The 14,562-nt window shown below is 33.6% G+C and overlaps 1 protein-coding gene across 2 annotated transcripts in view; it reads right to left on the reverse strand.

Moving 5' to 3' along the window:
- LOC306856107 (uncharacterized protein) overlaps nt 1–14,214 on the reverse strand; it is a 37,913-nt gene extending 23,699 nt beyond the window's left edge. The window contains exons 1-2 of one of the 2 annotated variants that reach the window (XM_079395131.1): nt 14,149–14,214; nt 399–489 (exon numbers count right to left, since the gene is read on the reverse strand). The gene's annotated coding sequence lies outside the window, so the exon portion shown is untranslated. The remainder of the gene's footprint in view (nt 1–398; nt 490–14,148) is intronic. The other variant, XM_079395132.1, reaches the window with a different exon arrangement.
- Between the last annotated feature and the right edge of the window lie 348 nt (nt 14,215–14,562).

Below are 14,562 nucleotides of genomic sequence, written 5' to 3' on the forward strand. Positions count from 1 at the left end.
AAATTAAAAATTAAAAGAAAAGAGAAAGAAAGAAAAAGCACATGATGTGAGTTTGCATAGAGATCAGAACAGCACATGCTCTCTCGAGTGCACACACACACACTTTAATGTGTGTGTGTGTGCAGCAAAGCATGCTGGGATCAGTCTGATGTCACTTAAACTCCTCGACACACACGTCCTGATGCAATATTTAATATTCGTCTCCGATGCTTGCACAATTATGCTAATTACATGTAATGCATTGTGTAATGCAAGTCCTGTGTGTGTCTCAGTACCAAACATTATAGCATTACATCATTATTACCTCATGTACATTTCAGTAGTCATGAAACTCATGTACATATTTTCATAAATATTCATATTTATAAAGTGTCAAAGATGTTTTAGTTTGTACTCACTGTTGGATCACTTGGCGTTTCTCGTTCAGTTCTTCTAGTTAATCAGTTGCTCAAGTCTCCTTGAAGTCTCTCTGTCCTCTTCAGAAACACACTGTTAAAAAACAAACACACACACATAAATGATGATCTTAAACTGATGAAGTGTCACTATAACACACAGATGACTAATGGACTCAAACGGCGCTGGACCTCAGAGCTGCTGGGAGATTTTCAGTCCCAGATGGGAAAAACACAGACAGAAGACTTCAATCTGTCTGATCTGCTCCTTCAATCACAACACATCTCCATCTGAACAGCATTCACACACACGAGGAGCATCCGCTGATGTGAGACGTGCACATATTCATTAATGCATGACATTTAGAAAAGTCCTGGTGTCTGTAAAACATTTAATATATAGGATATATTCTGGAAAAAAAATTATCAAAAAAATAACAGAAATACAACAAAAAACTAATTGCAGAAATAAACTAAATTGAATAAATAAAAAAGAAAATAAGAAAATTAATTAGAAAAAAAATGTAAATGACATTTAGAAAAGTACTGGTGCATGTTAAACATTTTATATAATAGAAAAAAAGAAATACAACAACAATAAACTAATTTACAAAAATAAACTAAATAAATAAAAAAAGATAAGAAAATAAATTTGATTTAAAAAAAATAAAGAAGAGAAGAAAAGATAAAAACTCAGTTTAATAAAAAAGTAGATTGGAAGAAATATATAAAATTAAAATAAAGAATAAAAAACTAAATACAAAAACCATACTAAATATAGAGCAGAGAGAAAAAATATATATAGAAAAGAAATTGCACAAATAAATGAGAAAGTCCAATAAAAATTAAATAATTTAAATTTATTTGAAAAATAAAAATCAATTGAAAAAAGATCAATTAAAATAAAAAGAAATGCAAAAATTGGTGCACATTAACCTTTCGCTTTGCAAAGGATTTTAATATTTTTAATATTTCTTTTTACCATATATGTATCTGCATGTGACATTTCAGCATGCATGACCTTTTGCATCTCTGAGCAATACTGTATCTCACGATGCAATGCACATTCCAAACGGTTACCAAACTGATTTGTAGTTAATTGACACTGTAAATGACCCAAACATGACATCATGCGTGACTTATCCTTGACTCATGATAGCAGAATTAAACTGGATTAAAAATGCAAAACAAGCACATTTATTTAAGAGACAGGGACACGCCACAGCCGATCCCAGTGCACTGTGGGAAAGCCATGACATCATCATCATCAGTCTGCTTATTGCATAAAAACCCCTCGAAATCCACAGTAATCCAGCGGATATCTGACATAATGCAAACTGGAGCAACAAACAGCGAGAACAGAGAGAAACTTGTGTGTGTTTTCACATGGCAGCAGTGTTTGGGCTGGTTGCTGTGTGTGACCCTCACAACGGGACGTCCTGCGTGTGTCTGTGTGTGTGTGTGTGTGTGTGTGTTTCTCTAGCTTGATTGATCACAATATGAGAGTGTGTGTGAATGGGAATGTAAAAGACTTCTAGCGGTATCTGATGAATTAGATTAGTTCTTTTCACAGGTTTATCTCACTATGCAAATGACTAACTTTAAAACTGAGAACGAAACTCACCTGACATTTGAGTGTCACAGAACAGACATTTGACACCAAATTCTCTTTACTAACGTATCAGAATCACATCAGTGATTAATTAATATACAGTAGAAAGAAGCACGGTAACACTTTATGATAAGGTTTGCATGAATTAGCAATGAACAACAATTATTAATCTAAATTAAGTCAGTCTCAACATTTTCAAGACAGGTTTACTGTAGTTAATGCGCTGTCAAACAGGGTTTTTATACTTAACAAAAACCATAAAAAACTTTTTTGTTATTGGAAATACAATTAAAATTGCTTAAATTACACCGTTCAATCTTCACTGTAAAAAGCGATAAGCTGATTTAATTTAAAAAAATTGAGGAAACCCGCTGTGAACTTGACAATTCACTTAACTTATACTTTTTTTTATTATTAATTACTTAATCATTTTAAGGCAACGGGTTTCCTCAATTTTTTTTAAGTTAAGTCAACTTATAACTTTTTAAAGTGGAAGTCTATTTATGAAATATTGTGTCATCAAGCAGCAAGCAGACTCAATCGAGTAAAACAAGCAAAGTTTCACAAAAGTCAAATATTTAATTGTGTTTGGGGCAAATATTTGCACTCCTTTAATGCCGAATTTGGGGGCTGTAGCTAACTGCTGTAATCACTGTAAAAAAAGAAAAAGTTGATTCAACTTAAAATAATTTGTTACCCCGCTGACTTAAAATCTTTTAGTTAAGTGAACTAAAATAGTCCAGTTGTATCAGTGACACTCGCCTTCAGTCATAAAAAAGATGCAACTAAACAAATATTAAAAATTCTCTATGTTGTTTGTAAATTAATTCGAAGATTACATGCGAAAGTATTGCAATATAAAAGTATATTTAAAAACTTTAATGTTAGGTAAGATTAATCGCGATTAATTTCAGAGAAAATGCGCAATTAATTTGTTAATTTTTTTAATCGATTGCACATTTTTTGCACATCAATCAATTAAAAAATTAATTAATTGCACATTCTTTCTGAAATTAATCGTGATTAATCTCACCTAACCGGTCTCATTTTCATTTAGTTTAATGTGATTCACTAAAATAACTAAAACTTATAAAAATAATAATAATTATAAATACTATGTTGGTGTATAAAAACACAAAATTACTTAAACGTCAACAAAAATGTAATAAAAAAAGAAAACATAAAAATAAAGTAAAATATTAGTAAAAACTATAATAGTATCGCATTGATACTAAAGCAAGACTTCTGTGAACTAACAAACATTTTTGCTAACTAACATTATCAGGAACAAAGGTTAAGGTTAATAAATGCAGTAAACATTCCTCATAGTTAGTTAATGTATAAACCAATAAAAAAGCTCAGCACTGGTTCACTGTAATGTGAACAGCTGAGTAAATTTCCCCAATCATGGACACGACCTGGAGCTTACAGGACAGATTTTTTTTAACTCCAGCAGAAACTACAATCAAGATCACATTTTCCTTTTTCCCCATTTTACAAGTAAAACACATGCTATGACCTTGATGTTGTTATCATGTTTTAACACATTGTTACCATGATCTAACACGTTGCTAGCATGTTTCTAGATGTTGCTAACGTTTTAATATGTTGCTTGCTGGCATGTTTTCACATAGTTAGCAGACTTTAACAGACTTTTAGTATGTCGAACATGTTGCTAGCATGTTTCTGGCACATTTTAACACATTGCTCACATGTTTCTAAATGTTGCAAACATCTTGCTTGCATTTTGTATATGTTTTAGTATGTTGATAACAATTAGCATGCTTTTAACATGTTGGTATAGCATGTTCTAGGTTAGTCGTTAAGCTTTGTTAGTGATGACAGACAGATGAAAAACAACAGTGACATCATCCTGCACCACACAGATTTCCATCCAATCAAGTGTTCTCTACGAGGAGGAAGCCCCTCCCCCGATGCAGCAATTCATGTCTGTGACAAACTAAAGCCTGCTGTTTATTATTAAAAGAGAGGACGCTTCCTGTCAAACTGGTATGTAATCGTCATGAAAAAATGTCAAAATGCAAAAAAAATGATAATGGTCTTAAAAATAGGCTTCTTTATTTTATTTTGGGGAGTAATTTCCTTCGTTCTCTGCTGTAGTCATCTGAAATCTCATCTGTCGTGGCTTGTCTGTTTTACATCACTCGTCCAACAGATGAAAACATGTACAAAGTTCTGTGTGACAGCGTCCTGTGGCATGTAGGTGAAAGGCATGCTGGGAACAGGGCGTGTGCGGGTGGGGCGTTCAACTCAAGCAGGCCCTCAGCCAGACACACACACACACACACTCTCTCCCGCAGGGCATGTGTGTGTGTGTGTATCTTTGTGTTTGGGTGCGGCTGTTTTAAATATCGCTCAGTAATGTTTTAAGAGGTGAAGGGCTCACGGTTACAAAACACACACAGCTTCAATCCTGCTCTTCCTCTGCTGCCAAATACACCCCACTCCCACACAATTCCTCGAAAAGGTGGTGCAATATACAATAATCTCAGCGTCAAGTCAAACAGGCTTTAAGACAAAAGAAACCTGGTTTATTATTACCAACCGAACACTGATAAATGCATTCTGATGCTCAATAACCAACTGTCCTTCTGTTCCATATTGTTTTATATATGTATAGGGGACTTTTCAACCTGCAAAACCTGACCGCGACAGCATTATTTAATAAAAATAAAATAAACTAATGAAATTAAACAAAACATACAATATAATACAATCAACAAAAATTAAGTAATTATAAAGTAAATTAAAATAAAATACACCTTATCGCTGAGTGTTCAGGTGGTACAAAGATGATAAAATATAAAATACATAAAAATAAATCAAATAAAAACTTATCTGTGATTGGTTAAGTGGTGCTGTGAACACAAAAATAATTAAATATATGTATATAAAGGTAATAAAAAACTAAATATTAAAAAATGTATAATAAAATAAAGATAAAAAACAAAAGAAAATATAATATAAAAAAATAAAACTAAATAAAATACCTTTTATATGTGATTGGTTAGGTGGTGCTGTTAAAACAAAGATGATCAAATATAAAAATATATATATTTGCTAAATATATATATATAAAACTAAATATTATAAAATAGATAAGAAAATAAAAAAACATAAATAAAATAAAAACAATTAAAATAAACGATCACAGACGGAAACAAAGGTGGTGGAATGTCAGTGACCTTTGACCTTCAGATCTTGAGCGTTTCCATCTAGTGCACTACCCCTGAGGTTAAATATCAGGGTTAAAGTCTTTTCCTGAGAGCAGCTGGTGTCTTTGTGGAGCTCTGGTCAATAAAAACAGCTTTAAAACAACAATAAAGCGAACTATTGTAGATTAGAACTTAGTGAGCTACATAGTAACATTTCTAATCATGAAATGATGGGAGATGATGCTGTCTGCAACGGATCTGTCAGTCAGCAAATGAAAGGCCTGCAGGTGTGAATCTGACAAGTTAAAGCCTGAAATCACGAACCCGGCGACACTGAAAGTACCTCCTGGAAATAACGTATCCGACTGGCTGCCGGCCAATCATTGTCTCATTCACCTGTTGCCGTGACAACGTGACTCATTCCATTGGAATTCTGCAATATAAGTAACTCCTGGACAAATTCCAAGCACTCCCAGATTCCCGTTGCTAAGAGACAGTGGACGCCGTTGTTCGGTGACCTTACTTCATCTGAACGCTCAGAGTTACACAACAACAGGACCGAGAGAGGAAAAGGTCAGCACTGATAGAGCAGGAATGCAGATAAGAGCATTTCAGATGAGCTCTAACCAGCTGGATCATGATGGTTTACAAGTTCAAAACCAGATCCATCGGCTGGGATTCCAGTTAAAGACTAGGATGTGAAAAACAACATTTTCAAACAAATCAAATATATGATGATGACGATGATTATTACTATTACTTAACACAGTTATATTATTACCTCACTAATCGAACAGTTAAGTTGTTGGTTGACCATCTCTATCCATCACAGCCAAGGACCAAACATTCCCACAAAGCAACTAAACTGAACTAGTATCTGAATCGAGCTTCAGCTGCTTTTCCAGCAGCAGATCGAGTCTGTTTCCTGAGGCTTGTTGGAGCGATCGCACCTACTTATCTCCCTCTAATAAAAGAAGTTGGCAGGCTCATGGGGAAAGTCGCAGGGTTTGGCCGGATGTCAGGTGTTACAATGGGAATATATCAGCAGCACAGCTGGAAGGCTGTTTATTGACGATCTCAAGAGCTTGACAAACACACGCCGATCTGCATCTCTGCCACTTATCCTCCATTACAGCCTCGTGAAACCGGCCCAACAATAGAGCAGTGATTATAGAGTTCACGCAGATGCAGTTCAGCCACTAAAAAACATCCATGCGAACGTGAAGATGATTATTAAATCATTCTTAACCCAGCAGACGCTTCCGTCCAGACGGCTGATAATGGACTGGATTTAGATGCATTTATAGTTTCTATAGAAGACAGACGATCTGCTGACAAACTGCTTAAAGTTTTCCCATTCTTTATGTTTTTATGAATAAGTCTGACTGTAATGAAACAACGGATTAATACGACTGACTGCAAGTCATAATTCAAGCAAAACACACACAAAGGGACACACACGAGAACATAATCAGATGTCTAGACTGCAGACAGACTTCTCAAAATAACACACATGCAATGCATATTCAAGATTTCTGATGAGGAATGAAAGAAATTGCATCAACACGGGGTTATTATTGTTGACTAAAACCATAAAAACATTATTTGAAAATAATATACAAGAATATATATGTATGCATATATATCATTTTTAAAAATGCCATATAAAATCATTTTTACTCAGAAATTTCTAGTAAATTTCACAAGTAATTAAAAAAAACAACAGTAAGAATTTAATTGCATTAAATATGAAATACAAAGACTGAAAGAGTGTTTTCTTTTAAAATGCACATCAATAATTACAATTGAGTTTTTGCATTTTTTACTTTTTGTAGCAATTTAAAAAACCTTCTTTACAGTGTAAACTACAATAAACTAATAAAAAGATGACAAAAACACAACAACATTACAAAAACAAATATAGGAAATATTAGAAAAATGTAAAAATCGAATATATTATTTCAAAATATATAAAAAAAAAATCTGAAAATATTTTATAAAATGTTACTTTTTTTAATACTTTAGATTTTTTTGTATTATTTCAGATAGCTGTCAAGACAACATGTTGAAGAGTGTTACGAACTTGATGTTAAAAAGGGATGATACCGTAATATTTAGGCGAGACAACTGTTACTGGGTGCGATGCTAAAAAAAAAAATCAATAAAACTAAAACTATATTTGCTTTACAATGTATAGACATATTTAAAAAAAAAAAATAATAATAAAAATGACAAAAACGCATAACCAACTTTGAAATACTAATAAATATAATAAAATAAGACTGTCATATATATGTTGAAAATGCACTATCACTATCCCCCTTCTATAAATGTTAGTTGCTTTGCTGGATCTTCAGCATGTTCTGATCAGGATCGAAGTCGAACCCGAACCCGGGCTGATCTCAGAGCAGCAGACAGGGGGCGATATGCATCTACTCCTCAGCCAAAGTTTACTTGCTTAGAGTTTCAAAAACAACCCAACAAACTACATCCCAATTAGCCCTGATGTGGGGCGTAATTGTGCCGGAGACAGAAGCCCAATCAAGAAAAAAATAATTGGTGACCAAATATTGGGTGGTTGCCAAGTTTTGGGTTTGCGAGACGAGCGGCGATCCTTCAGGGAGGCGGAAAAATACCAGGCAACCGACTTCACATGCAAATAAGACTGTAATGAAATACGAGAGAGAGAAACAACGAGGCTCTGACAGACGACTGACAACTCAAAACCAACAAGTATGCAGCTGAAGTCCTGCTGTCAATCCTGCAAACGAGGTGTGGCCTCTATCATCTAAAACCATTATTACACACGGAACTGACAATATCACATCGATCCCGTCCTTAAAACAAGTGTTACTGATGATGTTTCACACCGTGACTCGATATTGAGACATTATGAGATTTATTTAGTGTGCAAAGAGCTCACTGCTTATTCTTACGATGATACAAACTCTAAAATCCATATCTTAATTACCGTACCACAGACAAACTATGATTAAAATGAGTCAAATATAAGGTTAAAAATAAACATACAATATTAATAAAATGCATTAATAATAATACAGTTATTTTCTGGTAGATAAAAGTAAATATATAAAGATTTACAAATGTATCATAATTAATAATATAATTATTATTTTTAGTTCATATTTAATTTCAAATAATGGCATTTTTTTTATTTTAGTTTGTTAAAAAATAATCCTGCTGTACGCAATGATTTTTTGATTAAAGTCTCATGCAGATGTATATCCTCAAAATAACAAACAAACATAAAATGAATTAAACAACATAAACATTTAATAAAATAATATCTGTGGAAAATGAATAAAACAAACTGCTTTTAAATTTTAAATTAATCTTGTTTTACAAGTTAATTTAAAATATTTAAAAAATCCTAAAAACACAAAAAACTGCTGAAAAAGTAACGATATTAAGACTTGTCAGATATACTGAAAAAAGCTAAATACTTGTAAAAGCAAGTTTATCGTAGTTCGAGGTTTTGTAGATTTGTTTTTAAACTGGAAAATAAGAGAAAAGCACTCATTAAGAAAAAGTTTTCTGCAGTGTGTATTAAGGTACTTATATTATACTGTAAAACAAAAAAAAGAGATGTTTTGAAGCCATAAATGAAACATTATTAAATTATTGGAGTATGTTTAACAAGAAAATACTATTTCAGTCTTTCTACTTCAAAATTTCACATCTAATTCAATGTAATTTCCTACAGTGAAAATGGTTTAAAAGCAAATCCAGCGTACAATTTCAATATAATCGTTTGGCAACAATAACTTGCCGACCGAGTTTAACACTGATAGTCAGATGGGAAAAACTGATGTGTCTGCAATAAGAGAAGCAGAACTGTGAATCGCTGACGGTCATTCAGCAGATCAGAAGTAGTTCATGGACAGACGCCGCCCTCAGTAACCAGCGTCTGAACACACAGCAGAACAGGCCCCGGGCTCCTGACGTTCTCACTGTAGTACAGTCAAAGACTGGGAACACGCTGAGCTCTCGATTAGTGCAAGAGTCACAGAAATCATATTCATATACAAACTTACACCCTAACAACAACAAAAAAAAAAGTAATTGTGATGGCAGTTATTTTATTTTTTATTTTTTTTAGTATGCCAAGACAACATTTCTCGTTTTAATTAACTTGATGTATGAAAATAACAAAGGGGTTCAACATTTCCGGCAAATTTCCAGAAACTTTCCAGGAAAAACTTCCCTTTGCAACCCGAAAAATAATACTTATTAAAAAAAAAAAAACACTAAAACCAATAAAAATGTCAAAAACACAATAAATTACTAAAACTTTCAAATTAAAAGAATTAAAAAAAAAATCTAAATATTAATAAAACAATTTTCTTTTTTATTTAGTTGCCTGATATACCAACTAAATAGTACTAAAAATTATACATTCTTTTTTTTTTAAACACTACATATTTTAAAAAACCTTAAATCGACATAAAATTACTAAACCTATTAAAAAAGCTGAAAATATAAAAAATAAAACACCAATTCAAAATATTAATGAAAACTATAATAGCTTATCAATGATTCTAAATGAACACTGATACAGTGATGGTTTTATTTCATAGTACTTTAAAATAAACACACTTAATGATACTGATCACATGATAAACCACAGAATTGACATGATACTTCAAATTTATAACCAATTACCATGTTAAAAAAAGAAAATGATATTGGCAGGGAAGCACTTCCAGAAAACCATGGTTAGTTCTTCATGTAAGCATATGCACCACATTTATGCTTCAAATCTCATGCAGAAATGCAAAAAGAGCTGAGAAACTTATTGACGCTACACTACTGCAGTTATTGCAGAACACCGAGGAAACAAGCACCTGCACAACACTAATGAAATGTGCAGACAAGCTCCTGAGATATCTCTGAGGTTTGATTCTGGGTGTTTGTTTTCATATGAAGCGACGGGTGACACCTTTCATTCTGAACATACTTGAGCTCCATGTTCTCAGGCCTGTTAAATGCATTCCTCACATTAAGGACAAAAAAATACCAAACGGCATGATAGTCTGTCCCTGATGCACTATTACAGATTCAGCTCAATAAGGCTGTTTATTAAAACCCTCTATGATATCATCGGCCAGCGATTGACTAATAAGGCGGATGTGTTTTTATAATAGGTTTGATCCTGCAGCTCTATTGAGGATGGCGGGAAATGGAATGTTACATTGTAACAATGACACTTTCACCTCAGCCAGATGAGTCACAGGGTTTTTTGATGGTCGCCATGGCAACATCACAGATGGTTTAATAAACAGGCGATTGACATGATGCACAATGAAAGTTATGAAAAAATGCGTTAGAGGGTGGCGCTCGTACCTGTGTGTTTGATATCACTCAAAATATTCCTCACATCAGACATAAGCTCTCTTTCTCACGGATTTCCACTAAAACTTGTCCAAAAACCTGAAGGAATCTACAAGAAGCTGATGAAGCAAGTTTGGACTTTTGCTTGATCTGCAAGCAGGTTTCATTAAAGATACACAACGATGGCATTATTTCATGCATGCATTTGAATCAACTAAATGACACTAATCATGTCATATACTATTCCATTGACATCGTACTTCAAATATAACCAGTTACCATGGTAAAAACAACAACAACACACATCAAGATCTATTGCACTGAATTGTAAGTTCTACAAGCAGGTTTCATTAAAGACTGATTCTTTAAGCTCATATCGGTAGTGATGCAAACATACACTGGCAATCAGGACTTTGGACACATTACAGAATAATACTACTAATAATAAAGCCATCAGAGTTATGAAATAACAATATGAAAGTATAATATGGAGAAAAAAAGTAATTCAATTGAATTGCATTCATGTATGATGAGTTTGTAACAAAACATCACAAATATATTTGTCAAAAAATCTAATTTTATTCATTTAATAAAAAGTCTTAAGATCAGGATTTATATTCACAATTAAGATCAAATTTACATTTATGCATTTGGCAGAGGCTTTTAGCCAAAGTGACTTTTTGCATTCAGAGTATATATTATTAAAGCATTTCTCGAACCTATGATCTTTCGATATCTACTTTTATCATAAAATAAATAATTTAATAAATATGTAGGTTTGTAAAGGAAACACATCACAAATACAAGTCTAAAGAGCAATGAATTCGCTGGGAATCGAACCCATGACCTTGCATTTACTTGATGTTTTTCATTCAATAACTTCTAGAATCATTAAATAAATAAACAAATAATTTACATGTAGGTTGTAAAGAAACACCACAAATATATACAGTATGTCTAAAAATCTATGCATTCCCTGGGAATTGAACCCATGATATTGGTGTCTCTACAGCACGTTTTTTCTAAGATATCTCCTACAATAAATGTAGGTTTGTAACTAAAAGAGTCAAAAATGTGTGTTTAAAAATCTATTTTCAAGGATGTAATGAAAGGTTTTTAGATAAAAAAAGTAAAATTGTTACATTTGCATATTTAACTGTAAAGTGACTTATTGCATTCAATTTCAAAGTATACTTTTTTGGGGGAATCGAACCCATGACCTTGCCGTTGCTAGAGCACTTCATGATGATCTTCCTTCAATATCTTCTACAATCAAACTAAGTAAATGTAGGTTTGTAAAGAAAGAAAAAAAAATAAAAAAAAATAAAAAATCAATGCATTCCCTGGGATAAGAACCCATGATCTTAGCATTTCCAAAGCACTTGATGAGTTTTTTTCCTTCAGTATCTTCTACAATCAATCGATCAATGCAGGTTTGTAAACAATCACAAATCTAAAAATCTATTCATTCTCTGGGAATCGAACCCATGACCTTGTCATTGCCGGAGCACCTCATGTTGTTTTTCCTTCGATATCTTCTACAAACATACAAACAAATGAAATAAATGTAGGTTTGTAAAGAAAAACACAACAAATATAGTCTAAAAATAAATGCATTCCTTGGGATTAGAACCCATGATCTTAGCATTTCCAAAGCACTTGAGTTTTTTTCCTTCAGTATCTTCTACAATCAATCAATCAATGCAGGTTTGTAAACAATCACAAATCTAAAAATCTATTCATTCTCTGGGAATCGAACCCATGACCTCGTCATTGCTAGAGCACCTCATGTTGTTTTTCCTTCGATATCTTCTACAAACATACAAACAAATTAAATAAATGTAGGTTTGTAAAGAAAAACACAACAAATATAGTCTAAAAATAAATGCATTCCTTGGGATTAGAACCCACGATTTTAGCGTTTCAAGAACACTTTAGATATTTTCTTTAGTATCTTCTACAAGCAATCAATCAATAAATGAATGCAATAAACAAATGAATATAGGTCTAAAAATCTATGCATTCCCGGGGAATCAAACCCATGACCTTGCCAGTTATGTACAGTTTGAGCTCCAGGAATGCAAAATCGTAATGCATATAAATTCCACACGTTTGCCTGGTCGTGTAATCACAGCGACACAAATCACTCATGAATAATGTTGATTTGTCATGCCCCGGTGAGAACATTAATGAGTCAAACGCTGTAACAAATCTCACTATGACACATTATTGTCCAAATCATGAATTCATCAATGTCTTTTAAAAAAAACGGCATGGTTGTTCAAACCCTGACCTAGAAGCTTCTCCAAAAGCACATTCTCTAAAGATCAGCCTGCTATTTTATACAACGGGATCGATATGAATGATTCCTGACATAATAACAGTGAGTCACCGGGGGGCAAAAACAGCCGACTAAAGCTGACCAACATTTTTCTTGCTTTCTCTAATTATCATGCCACAATAGAGCCGCTCCTGCCGCTATTGTTCGGTCTGTCTGTGAACACCCAGCACATCAATACTTCCTTCTAGTTCTGCTGATTTGAGGCCTGTTCTCAAGTGAAAAGAAGGAATCTGTCCTGTTAAATACCAGAGCAATAAGCCCTCTGACCTCTCGGGCGGATCCCATTCCTCCTGCCAGGAAACAATTAATGCAGTGTCAAGATCTAGAAACACTGCATGCATCAAATAAAGCCGAGTGCTGTCACCTTGATGTGGTTCTTTAATAATTATTTTCACAGATGCTGCTCGACAGGTCTGATGTCTCATGTTGACAATTCACACAAACCATTTACAAAAGGTCAAGTTACAAACAGTCTGTAATCGATAATTATCAAACACAAATGCATGACCTTAAACCTCTCCTGTAGAAAGTACTACGCTGATACCACGGTACAGTGATGGCAATGACTGATATATGCACATACCACGGTATTTATATACAGTACAACAAGGTGCTTCAGAGATTACCATGAGATCACTATGGTACATGTTCAAAGATCCAAAAATGATTCAATTACTATGGCGCATGCGTGTATACCATAACCATTTATAACTCAAGCGGTAAAAACATCATGATGAGGTATCAGTATCACAATGGTAAATGCCTAAAGAGCATAGTAACACAATGTAAATATGCAAAATATGTAGTATGATTCTAAAACTATTGTAGCACCACACACACACACATATATATATATAAGAAACATATTGGTATTCTACATGTTATGGTATTATCACAGTATATTTCCAAAGCTAACCCAGTTTGTTACAAAAAACCATTATAGAGGCAAGGTAATACCATGTTTCTTATATATATAGCCTATAGTATTACCATAGTACGTCATGCAACTTTCTACTGATATTTGATTTAAATTAATATTTATATATTTTAATATTAGGCTACTATTTCTGACTTTTGTTATACAAAACCGCTTTAAAAGTTAGTAAACTTGTTCAATCAGCAGCTCACATTTAATATTAAACATCAGAAATGATAAAGATCTTTACACTTTGACCTGCTGATCGCTCATAAACACTCGCAGATGATCGATAATCGATCTATTAAAGCGCTTATGGAGTAAATGCGGCGTCAAGTAGAGGAAAGTGAGTTTACCGTTGAATGTGCAGCAGATATGTGTCCTCTCGTGTCTCTCAGGTGTGTTTGCTCTCGCTGAAGTGCACGCTGACTTTCACACCTGGGCGGGTCACCTATGCACGTGTGGGCGTGGCCTGAGACACGCCCGTGAACCTGAGCCACCTATCAAACAGCAGCAGGGTTTTTACTGTGGTAAAGCTGCTTTACACAAGACCGGATGTTATTCTTCACCATATTTGGGAATCTTTTCGGGCTCAAATGATCCTGAAATATTTAAGGAAGTTTGAATGAGTTCTAGAGTCAGATCCGTTTATATCCAGTCCTTCAGGATCCAATAAAACGCCTAACCCAACAATATTATGAATATTAAGAAGAAATATTAGAAAAAAGACAAAGAATAAATGAGTGGATGCTTTGGGATGACATCTGTAA

Source organism: Barbus barbus (genome assembly GCF_936440315.1).
Source record: "Barbus barbus genome assembly, chromosome: 36".
Taxonomy (NCBI): domain Eukaryota; kingdom Metazoa; phylum Chordata; class Actinopteri; order Cypriniformes; family Cyprinidae; genus Barbus; species Barbus barbus.